At 42.7% G+C, this 12,538-nt stretch overlaps 1 protein-coding gene across 2 annotated transcripts in view; it reads right to left on the bottom strand.

The window, feature by feature from the left end:
* The window catches only part of FGF14 (fibroblast growth factor 14), a 738,072-nt gene that overhangs the window by 70,050 nt on the left and 655,484 nt on the right, over positions 1–12,538 (bottom strand). The gene's annotated exons all lie outside the window — the stretch shown is intronic.

Consider the following 12,538-nt stretch of genomic DNA (forward strand, 5'->3'; position numbering starts at 1 on the left):
CTAGAAATGTATGCTAGCCCCTGGCTGAAGAAACAGATCTGTCAGAGGCACATGGCAAATGTAAGATTCACCAAATTGATTTAGAGGTACATGCATCTCTTAGAATTTTGGATATCTTATTCCAGCGTTGTCTTCATGCAGACTGGCATACAAAATGCCATTCTAATCAATCAGAGCTTATGTGTGAAGCAAACATAAAGATTAAAGGAACTTGTTATGTCCACTAATGCAATTAAGCTGCAGATATGGTGTTAATGGCAGAATAATGGCATTCTAAAACTGTAAGGCTGCTGCACTGAAAGCCTGGCTATAGGGAGGAAATGAGTTTTATTCCTTCCGGAAGCCTCTGGCACACATCCAGCGCGACTTCAGTCCCTACTTAGTACATAGTGAGCGGTGGCTGTAACCACACTTGACTGAAAACTGACTCAACACAGATGTACTAGAGAGTCAGCTGTCAGACAGTACTGAGAAGTGGTTATGTGGCACCCCAGTGGTCATGGGAGCCACAGTGGGGTTGTTCTCCTCACCAGAGGGCAAGGCTATGCCTGGAATCAGCGGGGAGACTCCTATGCCATGTACTATCACACACACAACACTTCCTAATCCAGGCTAGAAGGGGGAGCTCAAGTCCTGTTTGGGGCGAGCTTCCCTGGGCATTCTGTGTGGGGGAGGGGTTAGAGAGAGAGGAACAGGAAGCGAAAACTCAGAACTCTAGTAGCAGTGAAAAAGAATGGTCGCTGTTAGAAAGCTGTCTCAAGAATAGGACCGAGCACTGAATCAGGACACCAGGGTCTGCGACTGTCGGGTACTAACGACCCAGCAGTAAACCCGGAGGGCAGGAGATTCCACACTACCTGGCCCAACAGAGACTCCCAAGGTGCAGTAGCATAATAGAGCCTGGGGCCACAGAAATACCGGCGGGCCCTACATCTGTCTCGCGTTGCCCGCCACAAGGGACAAGGCAAATCACACCTAGGAAGAGGGACGCTGTGCTGCTCCAAGCCACAGCGACCCACAGTCAGAGCACACTAAGAAAGGCCTCCAATGTACCTGGCAGAGAAGGGATTACTCACTGCTTCCCAGCTGACCGGACCACTGTAACCTGGGACTTTCACAACTGACCAGTAAAAGGTACAGGAAACTACCAGCCTGTGTCATCTAGTTAGTGTCGGCGTCCTCAGCCCCGCTCCCCAGTGTACAACACCTTAGACTACCACCCCATCACCATCCCTGGGGCCTGCTCCACCTTTGGGGAGCTAAACCATTCTAGCTGTGACACCATACGCCCCAGAGGGCAGCACCTGCAGCGGCTGCTAATCCCTGGCTGCACACCACAGGTGGCATCACGAGACAAACCACCATCATCATCCTCCCTTTTATTGTACGCCTCTGGGCCACAAAGTCGAGCAGGGCCACCCATGACATCCCCAGACCCGCCATCACTGGCCCGGCGATGAGGGAAGTTAACCCCTTGCCCCGTGGATGCTACAGTTAAAGCTCTCACTCATTATGTACTGAGCAATGACTGAAAGCCAGCTCAGCACAAATGCACTGGAGAGTGAGCTGTCTGTCAGTACTAGGGAGTGGTTACAGCTGTCGATCACTGTGTACTGAGCGACGACTGAAAGCCGGCTCAGCACAGATGCACTGTAGAGTGGGCTTTCAGTCAGTACTGGTGAGTGATTATACTCATCGCTCACTATGTACTGAGTAATGGCTAAAAGCCAGCTCAGCAGAGATGCATTGGAGAGTCGGCTGTCAGTCAGTAGTGAAGAGTGGTTACAGCTGTCGCTCATTATGCACTGAGCAATGAATGAAAGCCAGAGGCTGCTTGAAGGAATAAATTTCATTTTCTCACAGTTTCCAGGCTTTCAGTATGGCAGCCACACAGCTTTAGAACACTATTAATTTGCAGATTTACCCCATATTTGCAGCTTGATAGCATTTGGAGACATGAAAGGTTTCATTTAATTATGATAGATGCAGATATATTAATAATACAAATAAATGTAAAAAGTACTATAAGGTTTAGCATTAAAAATTTTATTTTACCAGATACTATTATTATGACAATGCTTTGTCAATGTGTAATAGAAAGCAATCAGAATCTAATCATACATTCTCTTCATTTATGCTTAAATACAATCTGACCTTTCACAAAGAAATCTCAATTAAGGCATCTGGTGAGAAAGGTTGAACTTGAAGTGCCTTTTCATGCTAAGTAACAAGGAAATGTGATTCTTTCACAAGGGAATACTTTATTAAAATGTAAAATTGTTGCCAGATTATTATATAACGTTAATTAATGAGACAAATATATAAGAAAGGATACACTTAGTGGCAAATGTTTGGACACCCATACTGATGACTGCTCCATCTGTTTCTCTCTGAGCAGATCATATTAGGTTTTGAAATATAATGGCCTTGATTCATCAAGACTGGCATTTTTCATGCCAGTTTTGATGAAGATGCGCCAAAATCCTTAAGAGGAGTGTGCCTTATAATGAATTTGGCGCATCTTTCATCTGCCATACCTCACAGCCTGAAATGCTCCTTCAGTAGAGATGAGCAAACTTTAGATTCAATGTTTTGAGTTCAAGTTTGGAAAACGACTTCCAAAAAAAACAAAGTTCGGGTTTGAAGTTCGAGTGAGTTACGAGTCCAAACCACTCAAGCAAGCAGCGCTGTGCTTGGGTATGAGTGATGCTCAGCCCTGTGTGAGCCACGTGCAGAGTTTGGTCAGCTCACACTAGGGGTAAAATCAGCGTGATCTGATGTAGTGTACACACACAAAAAATATTTTTTAAAAAACCTGCCCACCCGCTCCCGGAAGTGTTTTACTTATGGCTGCCAGCATGTGTGCGGAGCCACGAAATGCCTAATTACTGACTTCTATTGAGGTTCGGATCACGTCGAGGTCAAAAACCGAACTTTAAGGTTCGATTGTACATGATGAACCAAACCTCCAAAGGTTCCCTCATCTCATTGTCAAGTCAAAAGTACTTTTCTGTATCAATTCTCTTTTGTGGTGTAAATTATTATTCTTTTGTAAGGAATGTTTGCCATATCTCGCTCCAGCTATGCGTACCTTTCAAATAATTGGTGGAGCTAGCTGGGACTGATATATATCGCCAAAAGTTGCACATCACGCAAAAATTGCAACATTTTGGGCAGTTTTATGCCAGAAAACAGGCAAAACTGCTTGATAAATCAGCCCAATGAATTTATTATTGTGAAGCGATAAACTACATTAGCTTCCTCTAGTCACTATACAAAGGCTATAGTTGTTAGAAACATTTTTATAACCTCTCTAAATATGTATGGTTGCTACATACCTTCTTTTCAATTATAGGGAGGTGCAAATGCAATAGTATAGGTCTGCTTTTCTTGCATGCTCTCTTTTGTCTGCAGCCGGTATTGCAGCTAAGACCTAATTATCCCTTTCATGATTAAGGGATTTTTTGTTTTTGTGCTTTCATTTTTTCCTCCCCTCCTTCCCATAGCCTAAAGGCCGCTTTACTAGCGTGCGTACCCGCCTCATCCTTTGTGCGTCACGGGCAAATCGCTGCCCGTGACACACAAAAATCGCGCGGACCCGTCACACTACTTACATGCCTAGCGACATCGCTGTGACCGGCGAACCGCCTCTTTTCTAAGGGGCGGTTCGTTCGGCGTCACAGCAACGTCACTAAGCGGCTACCCAATCAAAGCGGAGGGGCGGAGATGAGCGGGACAAACATCCCGCCCACCTCCTTCCTTCCTCATTGCGGTCGGCCGCAGGTAATGTGAGGTTCCTCGTTCCTGCGGTGTCACACATAGCGATGTGTGCTGCTGCAGGAACGACAAACAACATCGTACCTGCAGCAGCAACGATATTTGGGAAGAGCGGGGCATGTCAACGATTAGCGATTTTTCACATTTTTGCGACGATTCAAAATCGCTCATAGGTGTCACACGCAATGACATCACTAATGCGTCCGGATGTGCGTCATAACTTCCGTGACCCCAACGACATCACTTTAGCGATGTCGTAATAGCCATATAACGGCTTTTATGTTTTGCAAGTTAAGTTGCAGTTTTGAATTACACCATTTATTTTACCATTCAATGTCCTAGAAAATAGGAAATACATTTGTAGCGTATAAAAAAATTGCAAAAAACAATTGTCCTCATTGCTGTTTTTATGGTATTCATTGTGTTGTAAAAATAACCACACAGCACTAGTCTTCATTTAAGTCCAATTATGCTAATACCAAAAATGTAAACTCTTTTTTAATTTTGTTTTTATTACCATATTTTTTGGATTATAAGACACACCTTTCCTCCCAAAAATTTGGGAGGAAAATGAGAGGTGTGTCTTATGATGCAAGTTTAGCTTACTGGGAGGTGGCGAATGGGCATTGTGTTGGCTGCAGGGCGCTGTGGTGGCTGCAGTGGGGGCTATGCTGGCTGCGGTAGGGGCTGTGTGGAACCGGGCAGTGCGGTGGGTGAAATGCTCTGTTGGCAGTTCAGGCTTCAAATAATAGCTCCCGGAGTCGGCGCGCGCGCAGATGGAGCTCTCGGCTTAAGATCTCATCTGCAGATGCGCAACCTCTGACCCATTGATCTTCCAGCAGTGGACTTAAGGAAAATGGCACCCGGAGGTGGAACGTGCGAAGTTGAAATCTCGGCTTATCATTGAGCTGAGAGCTCAATCTGCACATGCATTGACTTCATGCGCCATTTCTTTGAAGCCCACATCGCCAACAGAGCATCTGTGACACCCGCCGCACCACCCTATTCCACGAAGCCAGCACGGCGACCACAGCCAACACAGCCCCCACATCAGCCAGCACAGCCCCACCGCAGCGCCTGCAGCATTGCCCTACTCTAGCACTACCCCTGCCTCCTGTGACCCAGCCCAACCACCCCTGCCTCTCCCCTCTGGTAAGACACCACTGGAGTATAAAACGATCCCAATTTTTTTTTTTTATCTCTAAATTGTGGGTGTCTTATAATCTGCTGCATCTTATAAAACGAAAAATGCAGTAAGTGGTGAAAACAAATTCAGAATTGTGCAAAAAAAGAAAAATTTGTTTGTGTCACCATTTTTTCAGACCTGTAACTATTTGATTTTTTTCTGTTGCTGGAGCTATGCAAGGGTTAGTTTTTGTGTGGCAAGAGGATGTCTTTATTGATACCTTTTTTTTTATTTCAATTTTTTAGGGATGTGCAGCCACCAAAAAACACAAATCTGTCATTTAGATTTTTTTTCTCCTCATTTTGGTGTTTACTGTTCTGCTTAATTAATGTAATATTTTAATAGATAGGACTTTTATGGACAAGGCGATAAAAAATATGCTTTTTTTATTTCTTTGTTATTTATGGGGAACAAAGGGGGTCATTTCTAATGTTTCGATATTTTTTCTTCATGTTTTTAAAATACTTTATTTTATTTTTTGTCTCTTCAGGGGATCTGCAATTGTCTTATCAATAATAATATATACTGCAATACAACATTATTACAGTATATGGAAAAATTACCAGTCTCCTATGGAGAACAGCCACCAGCATTATGGGGGTCTGTTGGGAGTCGGTAATCACGTTATCTAAATGATGGTACCAGTCATTGACAGTGGCATTTAAATGGTGAAACATCAGCAAATGGAGCTAGCTCAGGTCGCTGCTGTTACAGAAAGATGCCTGCTGTGCACCACAGCCGTCATCTGCTGAATATTGTGCGACATCGCTCTTGAGCCCACTACATGCATGGGGACCCAGCATAAGACTTACCATTATGTCATTTGTTGGAAAGGAGTTAAATCAGACTTTTTTTTTAGAATTTCACACAATCCTTTGATATATTCCAATTTCTTATTATATTGAAGCTCTAAAATCATGCTCATAGGTTAATTGGCTTAAGCTGAAATATGTCCTGGTGGGATTTCATGAATAGTGCATGACTGCGTAAAGTACATTGTGATGGGGGATTAAAGTGTGTACAGTGCTGTGTAATATGTTGGCACTATATAAACAAGAAGAATAAGTAGATAAATATTCGGAGCACATGAACTTTACACACAATGCACACACTAAAGCTCACAATCGTTCCATGCAAATAACATAAATATGTGATTACAGTTGACTTCATATTGCTCCGAACCTATTACTCTATAAAAAGAGAAACATTAAATGTTGCACACAATATGTAATAAACTTCTGAAAAATGACTTTTATGTTAGAAAAAGAACTAAGAAAATATGTTAATCGGTACTTAAAAGTGTTCTTAAGGAAATGTGCACAAGTATAATGCTTACTTTATCGAGCGCTCCAGTAAGAATACTTATTACTACAAAGACTAATCTTGAGTGGTAATAACCGTATTATTACTGCAGAAAGAAAACTTTTTACATCAACTTATGAATGTAAATAGTGAGAAACAGAAGAGAGAACAAACATGATTAGGTGCAATTTGTATATCATCATTCATTGTCTTCGGAAATAAACATTTTGTTATTTTTACCTGCAAAAGAGAAGGCTTGTTTCCTTTTATGCGTATTCCCTTGTACAAACATCTCAGAAATTGTCACCGGTTATTTGGAAAAGTACAATATTACAGAGAAATACACAGTTCACTTATATAGAGTTGTGCTGCAGTTTCCTGCACAGCGGGTAGCCAGGAGCCATGGGATGCAGGAAAAAAACTATGAAAAAGCCAATTCATTCATCCGGGGGCACCCCCTACAGATCAGAAATTGATGGCATATCCTAACAATACGCCGGTATCGCAAACCTCTTTACCATACCACCCAACAATGAAAGTTAGGAAAAAGTGACACATTCTTATTTGACCCATACAATAAGCCATTTCTCTAAATTCAACCAGTCCTTTATATGTGCCCACACAAATATTTGACTTCGTGAAGCCTAGTAGTTTTCCACCTTACACAGCATCCCACCCGCCACAGAATGATGCCATCATTTTTTTTAAAATACTCTGTATGTTGCCCCCACATTGACCCTCAGTACACAGTATGATTCTCCCCCACAGGACATTTCCCAAACAATATAATGCCTACAGTCCCCTCATGCAGGATGATGCCCGCACAGTCGTCCCCTCATGCAGGATGATACCTCCACAGTTTCTAACATTTGGTCCCCAGAGTTACACCCCCATAAATAAGCCACCCAAGTATAAATTTCCCAGTAGCCCCCACACAGTAAAATACCAAAACAGTATGAATTCTCCACAGTGGCTCCAACAGTATGAATCCCCCACAGTCCCCTACACAACATGAATTCTCACAGTGGCCCCCTTATAGTATAATAACCCCACAGTATCACTTCCCCACAGATCTCTCCTTATAGTTTGAATTCCCCACAGATTCACTCAAACTGAATAATGCCCCAACTGTATGAAATCCCACAATCCCCTCCTTAAAGTATAAATTTCCCACAGTCCCCTCCCACATAGTATAAATTCCCTACAGTTCCTCCTTATAATATGAATTTCCCACAGTCCTCTCCCACATAGTATGAATTCCCTACAGTCCCCTCCTTATAGTATGAATTCCCCACATCCCCCTCCCACATAGTATGAATTTCTCACAGTCCCCTCCCAAAGAGTATGAATTCCCTACAGTCCCCTACTTATAATATGAATTCCTCACAGTCCCCTCCCACATATGCACCCACACTGAATAATGCACCCATCGTATGAATTTCCCACAGTTCCCTCCCATGCAGTATAAATTCCCTATTAAGGCAATCACACAGTATAATGCCCCCACAATAGTAATGTCCCACTGCCTCCCCGACATAATATGATTTTTTCACAATAGCCCCCACACAAGAATCACACTTGCCACATTCATGAATTGAAAATGTCAATGACCTGATGGTCTTATGAGGCCTTTATCAAGATGGAATGAAAGAGGAGTGATCTGACTTTTTGCTATTCTGCCATTGTGCTCAATTATATCTGTGTCCTAAGGACAAAAGACAGAGCTGAAGTCCTGACATAACCCAACCTCCTGGGACAACGTCAACGCTCCCTAAATTCAATGAAATTTATACCTTTGTAATATTTTGAAATATTTTAAACATAAATATGTATAATTATATTTTACTTATCTTGCCCAGATCCTCATCTATTCTAGTCTATTATCTCCCAGCACAACCTGCTTTTTTACCCTGGACAAAGTTTGCTCTGGTGATTTGCCTCTAAGGTCACCCTATAAGGAACATTAAGGCTGTGTGCGCACGTTGCGTTTTTTTCCCACGTTAACGCTGCATTTTAAACTGCAGCGTTTCAGTGCCAAATTGCACGCATTCTGCTTCCCCAGCAAAGTCTGTGAGAAGTCTGTAAATTCAATGTGCACGCTGCTTTTTTAAACGCAGCGTTTTGGCTGCCAAAAATTGATGCATGTCTCTTCTTTTGTGCGTTGTAGCTGCGTTCTCCACTCCTTGAAATCAATGATGTGGGTCAAAACGCAACCAAAATGCACTTGGACTGCATTTTTGTTGCGTTCTGCATGCTTTTTTGACAAACAAAATTCAGGTCTTTCAGTCTCTCTCTGTCGATGTCGATCAATCTCTCTCTGTCTGTCGGTATGTTGGTCTCTTTCTCTGTCAGTTGGTCGCTCTGTCTGTCTTTTTCTCTGTCCGTCGGTCGGCCTCTCCCTCTGTCTTTCATACTCACCCATCACCGATGTGGCGCTGCACCGCTGTCACACTGCTCCAGCGGCTTTTCCTCTTTTGAAAATGCCGGCCGCTCATTATTCCATCTCGTATTCACTGCTTTTCCCACCCACCGTCGTCTATGATTGGTGGCAGTTAGACACGCCCCCACGCTGAGTGACAGCTGTCTCACTGCAACCAATCACAGCCGCCGGTGGGCAGGTCTATATTGTGTAGTAAAATAAATAAATAAATAATTTAAAAAATAGACGTGCGGTCCCCCCCCAATTTTGATATCAGCCAAGGTAAAGCCCCACAGCTGAAGACTGGTATTCTCAGGATGGGGAGCTCCACGTTATAGGGAGCACCCCAGCCTAACAATATCAGCCAGAAGCCGCCCGGAATTGCCGCTTCCATTAGATGCGACAGTCTCGGGACTCTACCTGGCTCATCCCAAATTGCCCTGGTGCGGTGACAATTTGGGTAATAAGGAGTTAATGTCAGCCCATAGCTGCCACTAAGTCCTAGGTTAATCATGGCAGGCATCTCCCCGAGATACCTTCCATGATTAACCTGTTAGTTAAAGAAAATAAACACACACATCCAAAAATCCTTTATGTGGAATAAAAGACAAAAAAACCCTTCCTCTTTCACCACTTTATTAATCCCCCAACACCCATTCAGGTCTGACATAATCCACACAAGGTCACACGACACTTTCAGCTCTGCTACATGAAGCTGACAGGAGCGGCCACAGACCATGACTGCTCTGTGTCAGCTCGGTGCAGCAACTGAAATGAGTCGCGCGATCAGCGATGACGTCACTCAGGTTAGCCTCTCAGGTGGAGGACTCCAGCTGTGGCTGCGGGTAACCTGAGTGATGGCACCGCTGATAGTGCTGCTCACTTCAGTCACTCAGGGGATTTGCAGTCACCGGTAAGTCCTTCTTGGGTGACTGCTAATCAGTACGCGACACACAGACAGAGCCGTGGGATGACAATGAAGCTGGGTGAAGTTCATCCGAGTTCATTCTCATCACGCGACTCTGTCTGTGTCTGCTGTCAATGGGCATGTAGCAGAGCTGAATTGCCGTGGGACTGCACTATCAAAAATGCATGCAAAACGCATGCAAAACACACGCAAAACGCATGCAAAATGCATCCAAAATGCATGCGTTTTGGATGCATTTTTTTTGACAAACGCAGTGTTTACAGTTGTCCAGTCTGCCAGAGGGTACGTTTTTTTTCTGCACTTGAAAAAACGCAGCGTGCGCACATACCCTAAAGCAGATCTGTCACCAGATGTCATGATACTAACTGTATACGTTATTAAAAAGATCTCTTAAGGCCCCGTCACACACAACGAGATCGCTAACGAGATCATTGCTGCGTAATCGTTTCTGTGATGCAGTAACGATCTTTCCAGCGATCTCGTTATGTGTGACACCTACTAGCGATCAGACCCCTGCTGTGAAATCGCTAGTCATTGCCAAATGGTCCGGACCATTTTCTTTAAAGGTGATGTCCTGCTGGGCAGGACACATCGCTGTGTTTGACACCTAACAATGACCTCCTATACAGGTCGCTCATCGCTATACAGGTCGCTCATCGTTACTGCATCGTTGGTAAGGTATGACCGTGTGACATCTCATCAGCGACCTCCCATCGACTTACCAGCGATCATTATCAGGTTGCATCATTTTCGGGATCGCTGGTAAGTCGTTAAATGTGACGGGGGCTTTAGACCTAATGAGACTGATATAATTACTTTGAAAATCCAGAATGTCAGAATGGCTGTATAATCCTGATAATAAGTGGGTTGGCAAATTCTTTTCTACTTAAATGTATCTATTTTAGGTAGAGAAAAATTGCAATTAGGTTTCATTACAACTTTGGCTTTTACAGGCTGTTTCCTTGCCCATTCCACTTTAGTGTAGTTTGTGGTCATAAATCAGCTGATAAGAGGGCAGAAAAGGTAAAAAGAGTTACAAACTTTCCTGCTAGATTGTCAGAAGAAGCTGGCTGATGGATTCTTGGCTATAAATGTCAGCCATGTTCTCTTGTTAGTGCAGCTGTCAGTAAAGAAGGCTGCTAATGGAGGAGCGACCAGACCAGTCGAATAACTTCTTCCAAATGAAAAACCCCTTACATGATAGAGGATTTTCCCACTTTAAAATTCTATGGAGAAGGGAAAAGGGAGGCTTTACAGTGAGGCTCTGACATTCTGCTGCAAGTTCTCCTGGAATCACAATTACAGTTCTCCATAGAACGTTTCTGAGCACCAACTGCCATCTCCTTTCTCAAATGTCACCTGCAGATAAAGATAGAACTTTGTAAATGAGTTAAATGATTTTAGAAAGTTTTTTGGAACTTTAGAAAACTCCATTATTACCTGCCAATCAGCTGTACTGCACTCCTCTGAACACCATCTTGTAGCCATATGATTTCTGTGTGACTGTTTTAAAATTGCAATTTAATGGGGAGTTTTTAGCTTTTAGGCTGGTGCTGCTATATCTGTAGGTGGCGAAATGCTAAGATTTCCAATATAACAGCTACATCCATCTTTAAGTATCTGTTTTCCTCATATGCATATATATGAGGATGCTGATGTAGATCAAGTGTAGCAGCAAATTCTGTTCTTCTGACAAGATGATAAATGCAAATTTCATCCTATAATTTATGTGCATGCAATTCCTGAAACATCAGTACTTTCCTGTCTGATCTCTAGCAATAGAGATTTAATATTAAATTTGTAATTATTTCCCACAGAACCATACAGACTGTGTTGTGCGAAAAGAACTTTGCTTTATGTGAGATATAAGAAACCACAAGTAAAAGTTAGTCTTCTGAGTACTGTTACTTTAGTAATTACACTTTGAACTTTGAACAATTTATTAACAATTAATACAAATTTTTATATAGCGGCAACATATTTGCCCTACTGTACAAATTAGGGAGTACAAGCAAGATCAGACCCTAAAGAGCAATAAAGTAATCAACAATTACTGTTCTCAAAAGCACACGATCCATGAGACGATAGGTGCCACAAGGTAAAAGTGTTTGTTGTGTATAATGGTCCAACCATCCTTAACATCACTTACTTTACTTATCGTATTGACTTTTTACTATTACACAGATCATTTATGCCCCTGCAGCTATAAGGTGCTGACATATTAGACTAGATCTCATGAGCATGAAGACCTGGCAGCCCTTCAACAAACAATAATGATGTATTAAGCATGCCGAAGATTTTCTTCAAAGGGAGTTCCCATCTCTTTACTGAAAACATATACGCGCTTGGCCAGACCAAGTAATAACTGTCTTCTGATTGAGCATTTGGTCAACAACCTTTGAAGGTGTATGTGCACGTATAGGTCTTACAGAGAAAAACCGGTATGAGACCAAGCCACGCTGGAGACTAGTGAGATGGGATTTTTCCCTTGTGGGTTCAACATGCTGCTGCTCCAGACTGACAGGTCTCTGTTTATATATACACATAGGCAGAGAATTAACATTCACTGTTAGCGGGTGCGGAGAAGTCACTGATGACCCGCCTGTCTGACTACTCTAGAGAACAGCTCAGTCCCCCGCAGCTATTTAAGTATGGAGTTCTCTGAAATGCGTTTCAGAGTTAAACATAGCTCACTGGGATTATATAGCCAATGGCTGATACATGAGGCTCACAGTTCGGGCAACAGGCATCAGCTGTCAGGTTCATTTTAAATTCTGAAGACCAATTTACATATATGATAGCAAAATAGTAGTAATAACTGCCAACAGTCTTGAATTTGTTGTAAATGTATAAATATTTGAAATAGAATCCTGACAAATTTGGTGTTATCCTGAGTTAGAAAAAAAGATGGACATTATGTACACTT

This window comes from Anomaloglossus baeobatrachus, chromosome 2 (assembly GCF_048569485.1).
Source record: "Anomaloglossus baeobatrachus isolate aAnoBae1 chromosome 2, aAnoBae1.hap1, whole genome shotgun sequence".
NCBI lineage: Eukaryota > Metazoa > Chordata > Amphibia > Anura > Aromobatidae > Anomaloglossus > Anomaloglossus baeobatrachus.